Raw genomic sequence first — 12,241 nt, forward strand, 5'->3', positions numbered from 1 at the left:
ATTCATAGGAAAAAATATCTCTCTCTATGTTTGGAATTGTGGGGGTTTTTTAAAGGAAAAACTAAACGACGTAACTTTTTTTTCCTCTTGTATTCACCAGTAAGTTCTTAATTGTTATCTGCCTGACAGTGTACATGCATCATTCTGGAAAAAAAAAATCTTTCTTTCTCCTCTTGTAAAGAAGCATTATCTAAATGCTTCTTGGCAGTTGATGATAAGAGCAGAGCCTGTAATATATTTCTCCAATTAATTTCAGGCAGGGAGCCAGATGTTACTTCTATTCAGTTTGCCAAACCTATCGGAGTGCTTAGATTCTGACTATCTCTTTTTTTTCTGACCCACTACAGAGGCGGAAGGAGTCAGCATTAAGTCTTGCCATAAGCACTTGATTGAATACAAGGTATAAGAGAAACTAGAGCCTCCATTCTGATTCTTCTTAAGGTAAGTTTTGCTGTCATTTTAGTGAATTCCTCAGGCTTCTACTCGGTCTTAAGATACTGTCTCAAGAAATGTATCCTTATATATTCATTAAATTCAGAATTGTTTAAATGTTTGGGGGGTTATTTTTATATTTTTATACTTTTTAGACAGCATTATCCTGTACACCATAAAGATGTCTTGCAAGAAGCCTTCTGAAAACAGAAGTAATTATGTTTAGGATTTTTTAAAAATATTGATTATACAGCTAATGTTTTGCATCTTAAGAGTAGGAACCATTCAACAAAATGTAACTTGCTTTATTTCAAACTAAAACACAGGAAGGTTGCCAAGTTCAGGAACAAGAATATTATGGAAAAACTTCAATCATGCATATATTTTAAAATATTCAGAGTTTGCTGTGGAGGGAGGAAAATTTTCAAGAGAAAATTTGGGGTTTTTTTGTTTGTTTGTTTTTTAAACAAGGAACTTAGCACTGAATGAGGAAAAATAACTGAATAGGGAGGAGGTATCATATAAAGTATGCAAACTGTACACCAAAACAACGTGCTTTTGTCAGTAGCAAACTTCAGACTGGTGGGTTGGTTTGAAAAGTAGTGTGAGAAAATCCGTCACAGCACTTGTAGCCTCAGCTTTAGGCAGGATATGTATTTGTAACAAATGTTAGAGAACATAACTCAATGTGACCACTGGCACATAGGGTCTCCATCTCTTACTTGAGGAACACTTAAAAGGACATGGTTGCATCTACAGCCAAATCTTCTTCTCTTTGTTCTTAAGCAGCGTCTGTCTTATTTGGTGCAACTGGCACTACTAAGCAGCTACAGCTCAAGACCTTTCTGAGAAGTGGAGTTTGAGGACCAGCTGGGGGCTCAAAACAGGGATACAGCTTTAGTTAGGGCAGTGGGCTTTTTGGTAAGGATCGTGGTCTTCAGTGACTTGAACACAAGCCTTGGGCTCAAGGCAGTTCTGTTCCTTAATTGTTGGACAGTTTTTGAAAAAGTACAGTGTCTGTCCATGCTTTCATGCTTGTAAAAGGGACAAAACAATACCAGGTGACAAGTTCAGCTGTGTGAATTTCCCAGAATCTGTTTTGAAATGATGACAGATGCTAGAATTAAGTTTCAATTTGAACTGTGTAACACTTTCTCGATCCTTGAAATTGTTGGAAAGCAACTCTGTGGTTTGCTATAAAGAGTAACAGCTTTATTTTCTTAATTATCAATCTAGCTTTTATCTTCTTTCTCTCTCGTCACAGAGATTCTTCTCCTTTAGAAGCTGCATGATAGACCCAGTAGATGCAGTGTTAGAACTGAGAGTATTTATTCACTGACTTTATTCACTGTCTGCACCTAATTTCTGAAGTAATAAAGTACAGCCCATATACTGAGATTATGATATTCCTCAGAATCCCCTGCCTGATGTTTCTTCCTGCAGCTGACATCAGCTAGTAGAGCAATGAATTGCTGTTTCAGGCTGAGAGCAAGAATTGCACATTTTCCAGTAGTATAGTTATTGTAGACACATTCTATACTATTTCTGTCCATTTATGCTGTCTGATGGGACTCTTCTGGGAATTCTGTCTCTGCCTTTGAAACACAGAATATGATGTGAAGACCAAGCTGATACTCTAATTTCTTTATGACTCCCTGTCCCCATAAAATGTGTGCTGTCTCTGTATAGGCTACCATAAAATTTAATAATATCCATCCAGTGTTCTGAGGATGCTTTGTATCACACAAAAAAACTGCTTATACAAAATAACTGCCTTAATTTACTCTGCAGGAACTCTGACGAAGCAGTATGTTCAGCAGTAGTTCAGTAAACAGGTTTGAAATAATGACCAGAAAGTAAAATAAAGCCTAAAAACTAAAGACAAATTTATAGAGTTACAACTTAATTATTCATCTGACCAAATATCCACCAAAAAAAAAGATATTAGGAGATTTTTCTCTTTCTTTCCCTGTATGCGTAAAGTAAGATACTTCCAAGTAGTAATAATGGAAGTTCAGACCTTCATCTTGCTCCATAATTTGTCTTTTTCCTGTGTCCTTTGAGTGCCTCCACTGAGGTGTGATGCTGTGCTGAACTTTCAAACAAAGGGAAGTGTACCTACTGAACACATTTCATGACATTAAAACTATGCTGTTAGTTACTTTGAATTTCTAAAACATCAGAGTGATGTGCTCTGAGTTACAATTCTTAAGTTTCACATGTGGCTTTCAGTCTTAAAGCCCTGTTTTAGTAATGGGACTATGATTAAAACTTGGTGGGCACTTGTTACAGCTAAATACCTTGTGATCCTTCAAAATCTAATGTAACTTTTCATTTCCAGAGTATGGAGGGCCATTGGCCCTCTCTCCTCTGAGAAGACTGTGTTACATAAAGAAAGAAGAGTTTTGACTTCTTAATATGGAGAACTTCTGCAAGATTCTTCACAAAAGCTGCTGTACCTGGTGACTCAGCTTCCAACAAATAACATTTGTAGCTTATCTTCAACAGCCTGTGGGGGAAAAAGGCAGCTAGTGTCATTTTATATCACTCTAAATGCTGCTTTGGACAGGGAAAAAAAAATCCTTGTATTGCTGCCCTAGGTATGGTTTTTGGCAGGGCAATGATTTTAATGCATACTACCTTTTACTGATACTTCACTAAAATAAGATTTCTATTTGTGTCCTGCACAAAAGTAAACAAACAAACAGAAAAACCACACAAAAAAAAATCCCATGTTCTCTGGCTTTTCCATCACTGTGATTTTCTAGACTGTGCTACTAAATATGGCAACTTCACTGTTTTGTTGGTTTTTTGTTTGTTTTTTTTTCCAGACAGGTAGGAAAAAACAAAATCCATTTTTCCATCTTGACTGTCTGGAACATTGGAAGACATTGTAGTAAAACACCTCCTTACACATGCTTTCCTTTTAGGTCATTAGTTTTTATCAACCTTGTCTTAACATTAAGATAGAATGATTTGACAATTGGAGGAAAACGGGTCCAGGAGCAATTTCTCTGACTTGCGCCAGTGGTTAAATTAGCTCATGTAGTGGTAAAGACACAAAATCCACCCACGTGTGTGACTCACTAAATGATCAGTGCACATCCCTCTGTGGAAGATTGAAACCAGGATCACAGGTTCAGGGGATCCCACACACAGTCTGATAACTGAAGGGGAGGGAGCTCTGTAGGCTGCTGAGTTGTAGCATATTCAGTATCTGTTTAAGTTGCTGGGATGACAGCTCTACAGACAAAATGAAATCAAAAGGAAGTTTTCCCATTTGATTTCTACAGCAATCTTGCCATGAATCGTGGAGGGGTTTCTTTGGTTTGGCTTGGGTTTTTTTGCAGGGCAGATGGTTTTTTTAAACAAAATGTATTTTCTTGTTCTCTGACTGTCCTGTAGCTTCTTCTATTGCTTGCTCTATCTTCCTTCTTCTGAACATCTTTACATCGTTCACTACTTCATGAGCTGTCTCCGTGAAATAGTCTCATATGATGTCTTCATAATAACCTTGCTAACCCACTCTGGCAAAACCCACTCCGGCAGAATAAATCCCCCTCTTTTGGACTGTGGATTTTTCAGATGGCCATGATTTTTTTGATCCGTCTAATTCAGTGCCTTAATAATGATAATGCTGTCAATATGCGGGAGGAGAAAATAGTGACCTACCTAATATCCTATAGGTCTAGTCCTTTAAATCTTAGACTGGGGAAGAAATGTCATGAAGGAGGAATACTATAAAGTTCACATGGCTGTGTTTGAAGGTCGCTGAAATTCTTCCTCCTGGAGTATGGAAATTTCACACCCTTTGGATAAAACTATGTATTATTTTAGAGAAACACTTTAGCTGTACTCTAGGCTGAAAATATGAGAAATAGTAATATCTCATGCTTTCAAACTAAATGAAAAAACTGTTCTACTCACTGCCTCATTATGTTTAACTTTCAGGATGTGTATACAGGGTCATTCCCAAGAATTGGGAATCTTTCAAGAGAATTTTCAAAACAAATTAAAAGATTATATCTACTCTCACTTACTTGCAGGCATCAAACTCGTTTGCCTATGGATGCTACACCAAATGGATATTAGCTTTTAACTGAAAGAGTGCCTTCTGCATATCCTAGCCATTTCTTTGGAACATAAGCACTGACTGTGTAGCTCAGTCTCATTCAGTCTAACATACTTATGGAAGGGACAGTTTCCTGGCATTAATTAATCTTGGAGGGACATGATCACTGATTTAGATTACCATTAGGTTCTGAACAAAAAAACCTCAATTAAGTAATTTATGAAGGGATGCTCTTTGCTTCTGTCCTTGATTGCTCATACAAACATACAAAATCAGCTCATTTCTGACAAATGTTGGATGGACTTAGTACAGTAGTATGATACAGTTGATATGCACATAGTTAGGAAATCTGACAGCCACAAATATGTATAGGTATTTCCTGCAAAACTTGCACTAGGCAGCAGGAATTTACTAGTTGTGTTAGAACTGCTGCTCTACACCACTGCACACTTATTTTCTGTCCTGTACATGGCATGGAAACTTGGTTTGCCAGTCATTTGGTTACCTCTTTGGCAAAGGGGCAAGAGTTGTGGAAACCATACTAATGGGAAAAGAGGAAACATAACTTCCTTTTCCCCCTCCCTCTGTTTCTCCTTAGAAAAATCCCAATATTCTGCTCCCATAACCAAGCAAAGATTATAAAGGAACAATATGTTCCTTGTGTATTGCTTTAATCTGTCTACATTTAGCTGGCTTTAAGTTATTCCTCTCTCACTGATCTTGAAAGGTAAAAGATTTTAACACTTCTGAATGCTCTTTGTAGGCTTCACGAGATTTTCGATTTTTGTGGTCCCTTTAAAAGACCAATGAGCGTAGAAAGGAAGTATCTCAGGTGGGAGGAAGGCTTAAAATAATCCATGTAACTTCCATTTACACAGAGAGCAGTAAGAGTCTGTCAGATGCTTGGACCCAGCTACATCTTATCCTGTAATACAATGATTGAGGGACATAGCAATGCCTCTTGAAGGTCACCTTCTGAACATGAGACTTTCTGTGAGCCTGAAATTGGAACAAAAGAGAGCTGTACTCTGAGTGTCTCCATTACTGTAGTCCTATGAAATGTAAACCACAAATCTGTTGTCTTTTCCCCTCCCCCAGATGGAGAGCTCCTTCAAATCTAAGACAAAAAAAAATATCACTTTACAGACTTGAAAAAGATACTTAAAATAAATGAAGAGAGGGAAGAGAGTTTGCTGGAAGCTGAGGTGCCAGTCACAGATTTAGTCTTATCCACTACTTTTGTCAGGTTGTGGAATTCATCCCATTTAATTTCTCAGACTCCAGCATCCATTTAAAATTAAAATGTCGTATTCTTCCCTGATTTGCACAGTCCTACTTTAGTGATCTTATAAAGACATGAAATTTGAGACAAAGCTTTATTCTGTATGGTTTGCTCCAAACTGTGAACACCTATGTTCTTCCAAATAAAACACATACTCTATTTTCAATAACTTTTGTGCTAAATCTTTTAAGCAGTGAAATTTCTTAAGCATTTATGATTTTTTTTTTTCCAAGCAACATTCCTGCAAATGTCAGTGGCTGTTAACATCTGAATCAAACTGTTCCCAGTTCATGTGACTGGAAATGGTGCCCAGAGCAAAAAAGCCAGACATTCTGACTCTCATAAAAGTATAGTCTGTGTGAAAGTGTTTCTACGGAACAGAAGTTGCTGAGTCCGCATCAGAATATGTTTTGGCAGGAAACAAGGTAAGGCTGCATTATGACCATTTTATTATTATTATTATTACCTTTATTAAAGGTATATTTGGGAAATTAATGGTCTAAGAGTTGAAGAAAAAAATTGGTGATCTAATAAATAAGGACTCTGGCTGCACACAAGGCTAAGTGGCTCACATGTTGCTGGCAGTATCTGAAACTCTTCTAGGATTATATTGGAATTATCTCACAGGATAGAAGGCTGAATTTGGGGTTTTATCTTATAGCCACCCCAGGGAGCAGTTCTGAACAGCCTTAGGCTCTTAAGAGGTTTTCCACCTTCTAAATAGAAGGAATGTCATGATGTAACCAGCTGTGCATAAGGGTAAAGGGTATTTTTAGCAAAGAAGACGCAAAGAGTGAATTGAACTCTGTGCACATCTGAATGAGACTTATTTGGAGCGTTGCATGGGTGGTATCAAAGACAGAAAAGTGTACCAGTCAGAGATGGCTGGACTAGCAGCAGCTGCAGACATACGCTTGCATTTGCCTCTAAAGGTGTTAATGTAGCTAAATATATTTAAGACATAGCACTTAACATATGCACATACTTCCAGAGAAATTGGAAGGTCTAAAAGCATAGCAGAAAATCTGTAACTGAATTCCTAACTCCCTATGAAGCTCCCAATCCAAAAGAGAAAAAGTTTTTTGTTTTTGTTAAAAAGTTGATCATCATTATATGCTCAGCTGAATTCTCTAAACTTTGTCTGTCATTTAGGACGAAATCTTTTTTAAGACTAAGCACTGGATAGCCTATGGCAGATAGTTTAGGATGTGCACTATAAGATACTACTTTACTGAAAGAAAAAAAGGGAACAATAATTAGCTCCTTCTTCCCGATCTCCAGCTACCTTCTCTTATTACAACCCAATACTGTTTGCATGCTCCTGACTGCATGGAAGAAATGTCTGTGCCTGCATAGACTCTTCCTTCTCATCTGTGGTGGCTCCAAGTCCTAATGATATGGGAGAATCTCTCAAAGCAAACAGTGGCTTCAGAACATGACAACTTGCAGTCCTTTGCGCTTTGCTTCTCTTCTCTTTCCTCTGCAGCCTGTTTACAGTGTGTCTACAAGTAGGACATGAACAGGATAGAGGCCATACTTCCACCACAGTCACAGTAGGTTTGCTGCTTCAACAGCACACCACTTGTGTTCCTGTTTAACTACAGGGAAGGGTCTTCAGGATACCCGCATAATATTTGACTAACTTATATTCATGTGACCCAGGCTACATAACTGCATGGATGTTTTTTTTTCCTATTCTTTCATCACAAAAGTTCTTTCCTGCATACCTTCAAGAGGGGATATGGTAGGGATAAACTAAGAAAAGTAGGTATCAATTAATTTGACCAAAGAGATTTCCATCATGTTTCCAAAATAGCCTTGGTGTGGTGTCAAACCATTTGTGCTCATCCTATCTATGCTGGATGTGGATTTTGATTTAAAGATAAATACTCAAAGAAAAACACGATGAGTGTGTTAAATAAATAAATAAGTAGCAGATAAGGATGTGTTACAGCAGCTCATATTCAATCTTCTAAGATCTACAACTGTTCTTCCCTAAGGTGGATTATTATAATTTTCTTATAATTTTTAACTGATATAAAGTTGAGTTGTCTAGAGATGTTTGGGGGAGGAAGGGGGGTGGAGAGGAGGAATAATCTTACCAAAGACAAAAAGTTATACCCCCAAAGTTTAAAAATAACCAACCAAGTACGTGGCTTACTCACGTACATCAGACCTGTTTTCTCTCGTTTGAGATGATAAATGAGGTAACAATACAAACACAGTTTCTGTGGATATTTCTTCTAGCAGAAGAAACAGTCTGAAATGTGTGCAAAAGCCACAAGCTGTTGAAATAAATAAATAACATAGTCCAAGTTATGTCAGGGTGCCTGTAGAAACCAGCTGCACTCAAAAATGCAAAAGAATTCAGAAGCGTCTTGTATTTGAGGTTTTATTAAGAAATTATTTTAACAGGAAAGAGTGAGGTTGAATGTCTTTTCATGTAGTCTTTAGACAAATCGTTCTATAAAGCAAAAATCAAGATGTGCCAGGTAAAAGGACATTTAAGTAGTGAGAACTTATTTTACATAGCTCTGAAATAGTTTTAATCATTAAATTCTGATCTGGAGGTTTCTCTACTTCATGCAACACCCTGGGCCTTTAGCATTTTTTTTAGCATCAGAACTCTATGACTTTCTGTAATGTTCTACTCTAGCACAGCAGTTTACATACAGGCTATATTTCAATGGAGAGTTTAAATTTACCTTCTCTAAAGTTGCCCTTAAATATACTCATTATAAATATTTCAAGGCTCTCTTCTCTGCACTTATTTTCATGATCGAACTGGGATGTGGAATGATAAATAATCAACAAAGCATATGAATAGCTCACAGCAGACATTATAATTAAAGGAATTTTTAAGTAACTTGACATTCTAACTCTTTGAAATACAAGCTAAGCTACATGCTAATATTTGTGTAAGAAATAGTTTTCTAGGTCATGAACAAGATATTTCTGTCTTTTCTCTGTATGCCTTTCTCAGAAAACAGTGGGCAGGATCTATTTGTTTCAAGCTACACCAACTAGAGTATCAAGGGTTCTAGGACACAACTGCAGAAGACTCTGATTGAGGAATAAGGCAGCTGTGTCAAGATATATGTGTATTTGTAAATAAAGGTGCCTTTGCTATCGATTTTGCCTTAAGGTCTCCCTGAAATCTTCCATGCAGTTAGGGCTTTAATTGGCAACAAAAGCAGCCTTATTAATACATGATTTGGGCTAATGCCAGTTTAAGGGGCTTTAACTGTGCTGAGGACCATAGGAGTTAAATTAAAAATATATCTTTAAAAACAGTTTCCATATATAAATATGGAAATTTCTTGAGTTCTATTATCAGAAAAATCTTAGAACTTGCATACTGCTAAACAGATGTTTATTCACAGCTATTTTTAATTGACTTATTCCTGCCTGTACAGACAACTTGGAGTACTGTGGTTTACTGTGAAGCCATCTGATTTCCTCTGTAGGACACAGCTTGATTTCCATGTTAGAGGGAGTAATGTCAGGCTGGCAATAATGTAAAATTTTACACAGAAACCTTGGACTGCTTACAACCCTGTTATGGCACTTGAGATATTTTTTTATTAGTGTTGAATTAGAGGGAACAGAAGAAGCTTGTGTCTAATCAAGATGATGGAAAAAAACCAATCATGTCATGAATAGTCCATAATGGGAGTGAATAACAGTAAGTTCAGTGGAGTGCAACAGAAAAAAAGTAGGATCTGAAACTATTTTGTCAATTTCTTTTCTCATTGTTTCTCAGACTGATGTAAGATACTTATCTGACAAGACTAAAATAAGGTGTATTTTCTAATATTGCACATTTTTGCTTTATATGCCTCAGGCAAAATAAAAATAAACCAGAACCATCACCAAAAAAATCACCAAGCAAACACCCCAAAATCCCAAAGCTTGTCTTCTGTTATGCTTACAGGGTGCTTGGTGCACAGTAAGGCCTTAATCTAGATTAGTGCCTCATGTCTATATTGATCCTATCATAAGAGTTTTCTTCTCTTTTGAAGACTCACATTGGGCTACTCTGTCTTGCCACAAAAGCAGCAATGGTAAGAGTAAGGGTTGAAAATTAAGCTTAGTAAATCAACATGAGTTGATATGTTCCTGCAACTGGGCAGGAAAAGTCCAGCGCTTTGGTATCTGTGAGGCAGAAAAGGTCTTTGCTTTTTCAGTGCTTGAGACTTCTTGTATTTGGATGAAATGGAAGCATGAGGCTAATGTCTACACCCACAGCTGAGCCGCCCAGAAACCACAGAGTTCAAAGCAGTGCTTCCTTATGATGTATTACAGAAAAGATGGATCTTCCGTCTGTCTTCAGTTTTGCTTTTCCAGTTCTTCCTTTCCTTTCCTTTACTTCCTTATAATGCTACATTGTGATTGACCATTTCATGTCATATGCATCCCATGTCAGTGACACACGTGCTCTGTACTGTCCTGAGCCTTTCTGTACCTTATTGTCCTTTGATTTGAAAGTGTTGACAGACTTATTTCTTTTCCCACTTCACTCGTACTTGCATGGTGCTCTACATGTGAAATGACCACTTAATTTTGCTAAGCCAGGATGTCTGTCCTTTCCACATCAAGAATCTATCTCTAGTCCATAATTTCAGGAAGGCTACTGATATAAAATACCTCTTCGCTGCCCTGTGGTGCAAAAGCAGTGAAAGGCAGTGGGAAGAGAATAAATGTAATTGAGTTAATGAGGTTATCCATGTGAGTCAACTTAGACTGTCAGCTCTCTGGAGCAGGAACGGTGCACTTGCAGCATTTTGCTTAGTGCTTGGTACAACAGGTCCCTACTTTGGCTGACGCATCTTTGAGTGTAAGACAGAGATAACATGATAGCAAGAACAGCACAATGCTGTTTGCAGTTTTGAGACAATTAAAATGAACCCCCTTATCTGAGGATGTATATAAATCTGGATGACACACTTGGGGAACGAAATTTCCCATTGCTTAGGCTTGGAGTGCTTCCTGCAACATTGTCTGTACAGACCACTGCTAGAAGCCTAATATTAAACCATATTTACCACCAATCCAAATCCCTTTTTTTAAATAATTTTTAAGGTAATATATCCTGAAATCTTTCAGATATTTGGAAGATTTCTGTCGCAGAAGCAAATAAAGAACCAGATGATAACACAAATACCCTATTTAAAAGTCATGAGTCTTCTCATTATCTTTTTTTCCCTCTTTCTTTAGGCTGTGCTAAGGCAGCCTAACACTAACACTTAGTAACACAAACTCTTCCTATAATAACACCCCAGGTTAAGACTAAACTGGCTTAGAAAAGACTTTCAGAATTTTGTTAATTGAACATTTAATCTCTTTTTCCCCAGGGAGTGTTTTTTTCCTCAGTGCTGAGTACATTATGTAAAAAAAAATTGAAACATAAGCCCTCTTAGGGCATAATTCATCCTTCTTATTGTAAACACATACAAAAAGATGAGCTGCTATATGGACAGTTCACACAAAGTTTCTTCAAGCTAAATTTGGGACTGCTGCTGAGTATTTCAATTTTGTTTACTTGAAGATCTTTCCTGAACATAAATGAAATGGAAATATTGTATCTCATATAATTTAATGTGTTAGACTGACCAGCTTGGATGTTGGGAAGGACTGTACTTTCTAAATAGTTTTATGTAAGATCTTAATATGAGGATATTGGCAAAGTAGGGGAAAAATCATAATTTGTTTGAAATTTTTCTTGCTCGTTGTTGCATAAATCAATGCTTAGGTATTACTTGAGATTCTATAACTAATTTTCTAAAGCACTCTAGGCTGTGAAATTTTCATAGAATCATATAGAATCATAGAATATGCTGAGTTGGAAGGGAGCCATCAGGATTATCAAGGTCAGAAAAAGAAATTAATTAAGATAAACAAGTACAGGAGAAGACTTTGGGTCCCTCATAAAACATAAGTTATGGATTGAGCCCACTTTACATAGTTGTACCTCTCTTTGTGCAGGTAAGTACTACCACAGCTAGTTCAGCCTAGTTAATCAGCCAGGACAGATTGGACATTAGCAAGTACTGTATATAACTGAATTTTTAGCCCAGCTGGCGTACTGTGGCAGAGGAGTTGAAAATTACTGCTGACCTGCAGGCTAGCAGCTTTAATGGACTGCAGATTTTACAGAACAGGCAAATCACAAAATACTTGAATAGAGATCAAGTTAATTGCACCAATAACAACATCCAATTCTGCCGTACTTTGAGAGGTATTCTTTATGCTGTTCTGCTCATGTCCTTTATATGGGAACTTAGTTTTTCAATACTTCCCAGAATAATCTTCTTCATAACTTTACCAGACACTAAAGGAAGACTAAGAGGCCTGTAGTTTCCAGGATCCTTCTTCTTGCCCTTCTTGAAAACCTGGACAACATTCACCAGTCTTCAGTCAGCTGGGATCTTACCCCATTACCAAGACTGCTCAAA

General features: G+C 37.3%; 1 protein-coding gene across 4 annotated transcripts in view; it reads left to right on the plus strand.

Moving 5' to 3' along the window:
- Window positions 1–265: 265 nt before the first annotated feature.
- The window catches only part of FMN2 (formin 2), a 177,009-nt gene continuing 165,033 nt past the window's right edge, over window positions 266–12,241 (plus strand). For all 4 annotated transcript variants that reach the window (XM_051783770.1, XM_051783772.1, XM_051783771.1 and 1 more), the window contains exon 1: window positions 266–441. The gene's annotated coding sequence lies outside the window, so the exon portion shown is untranslated. The remainder of the gene's footprint in view (window positions 442–12,241) is intronic.

This window comes from Manacus candei, unplaced genomic scaffold (assembly GCF_025592945.1).
Source record: "Manacus candei isolate 608988 ecotype Guabito, Panama unplaced genomic scaffold, ASM2559294v1 h1tg000017l, whole genome shotgun sequence".
Taxonomy (NCBI): domain Eukaryota; kingdom Metazoa; phylum Chordata; class Aves; order Passeriformes; family Pipridae; genus Manacus; species Manacus candei.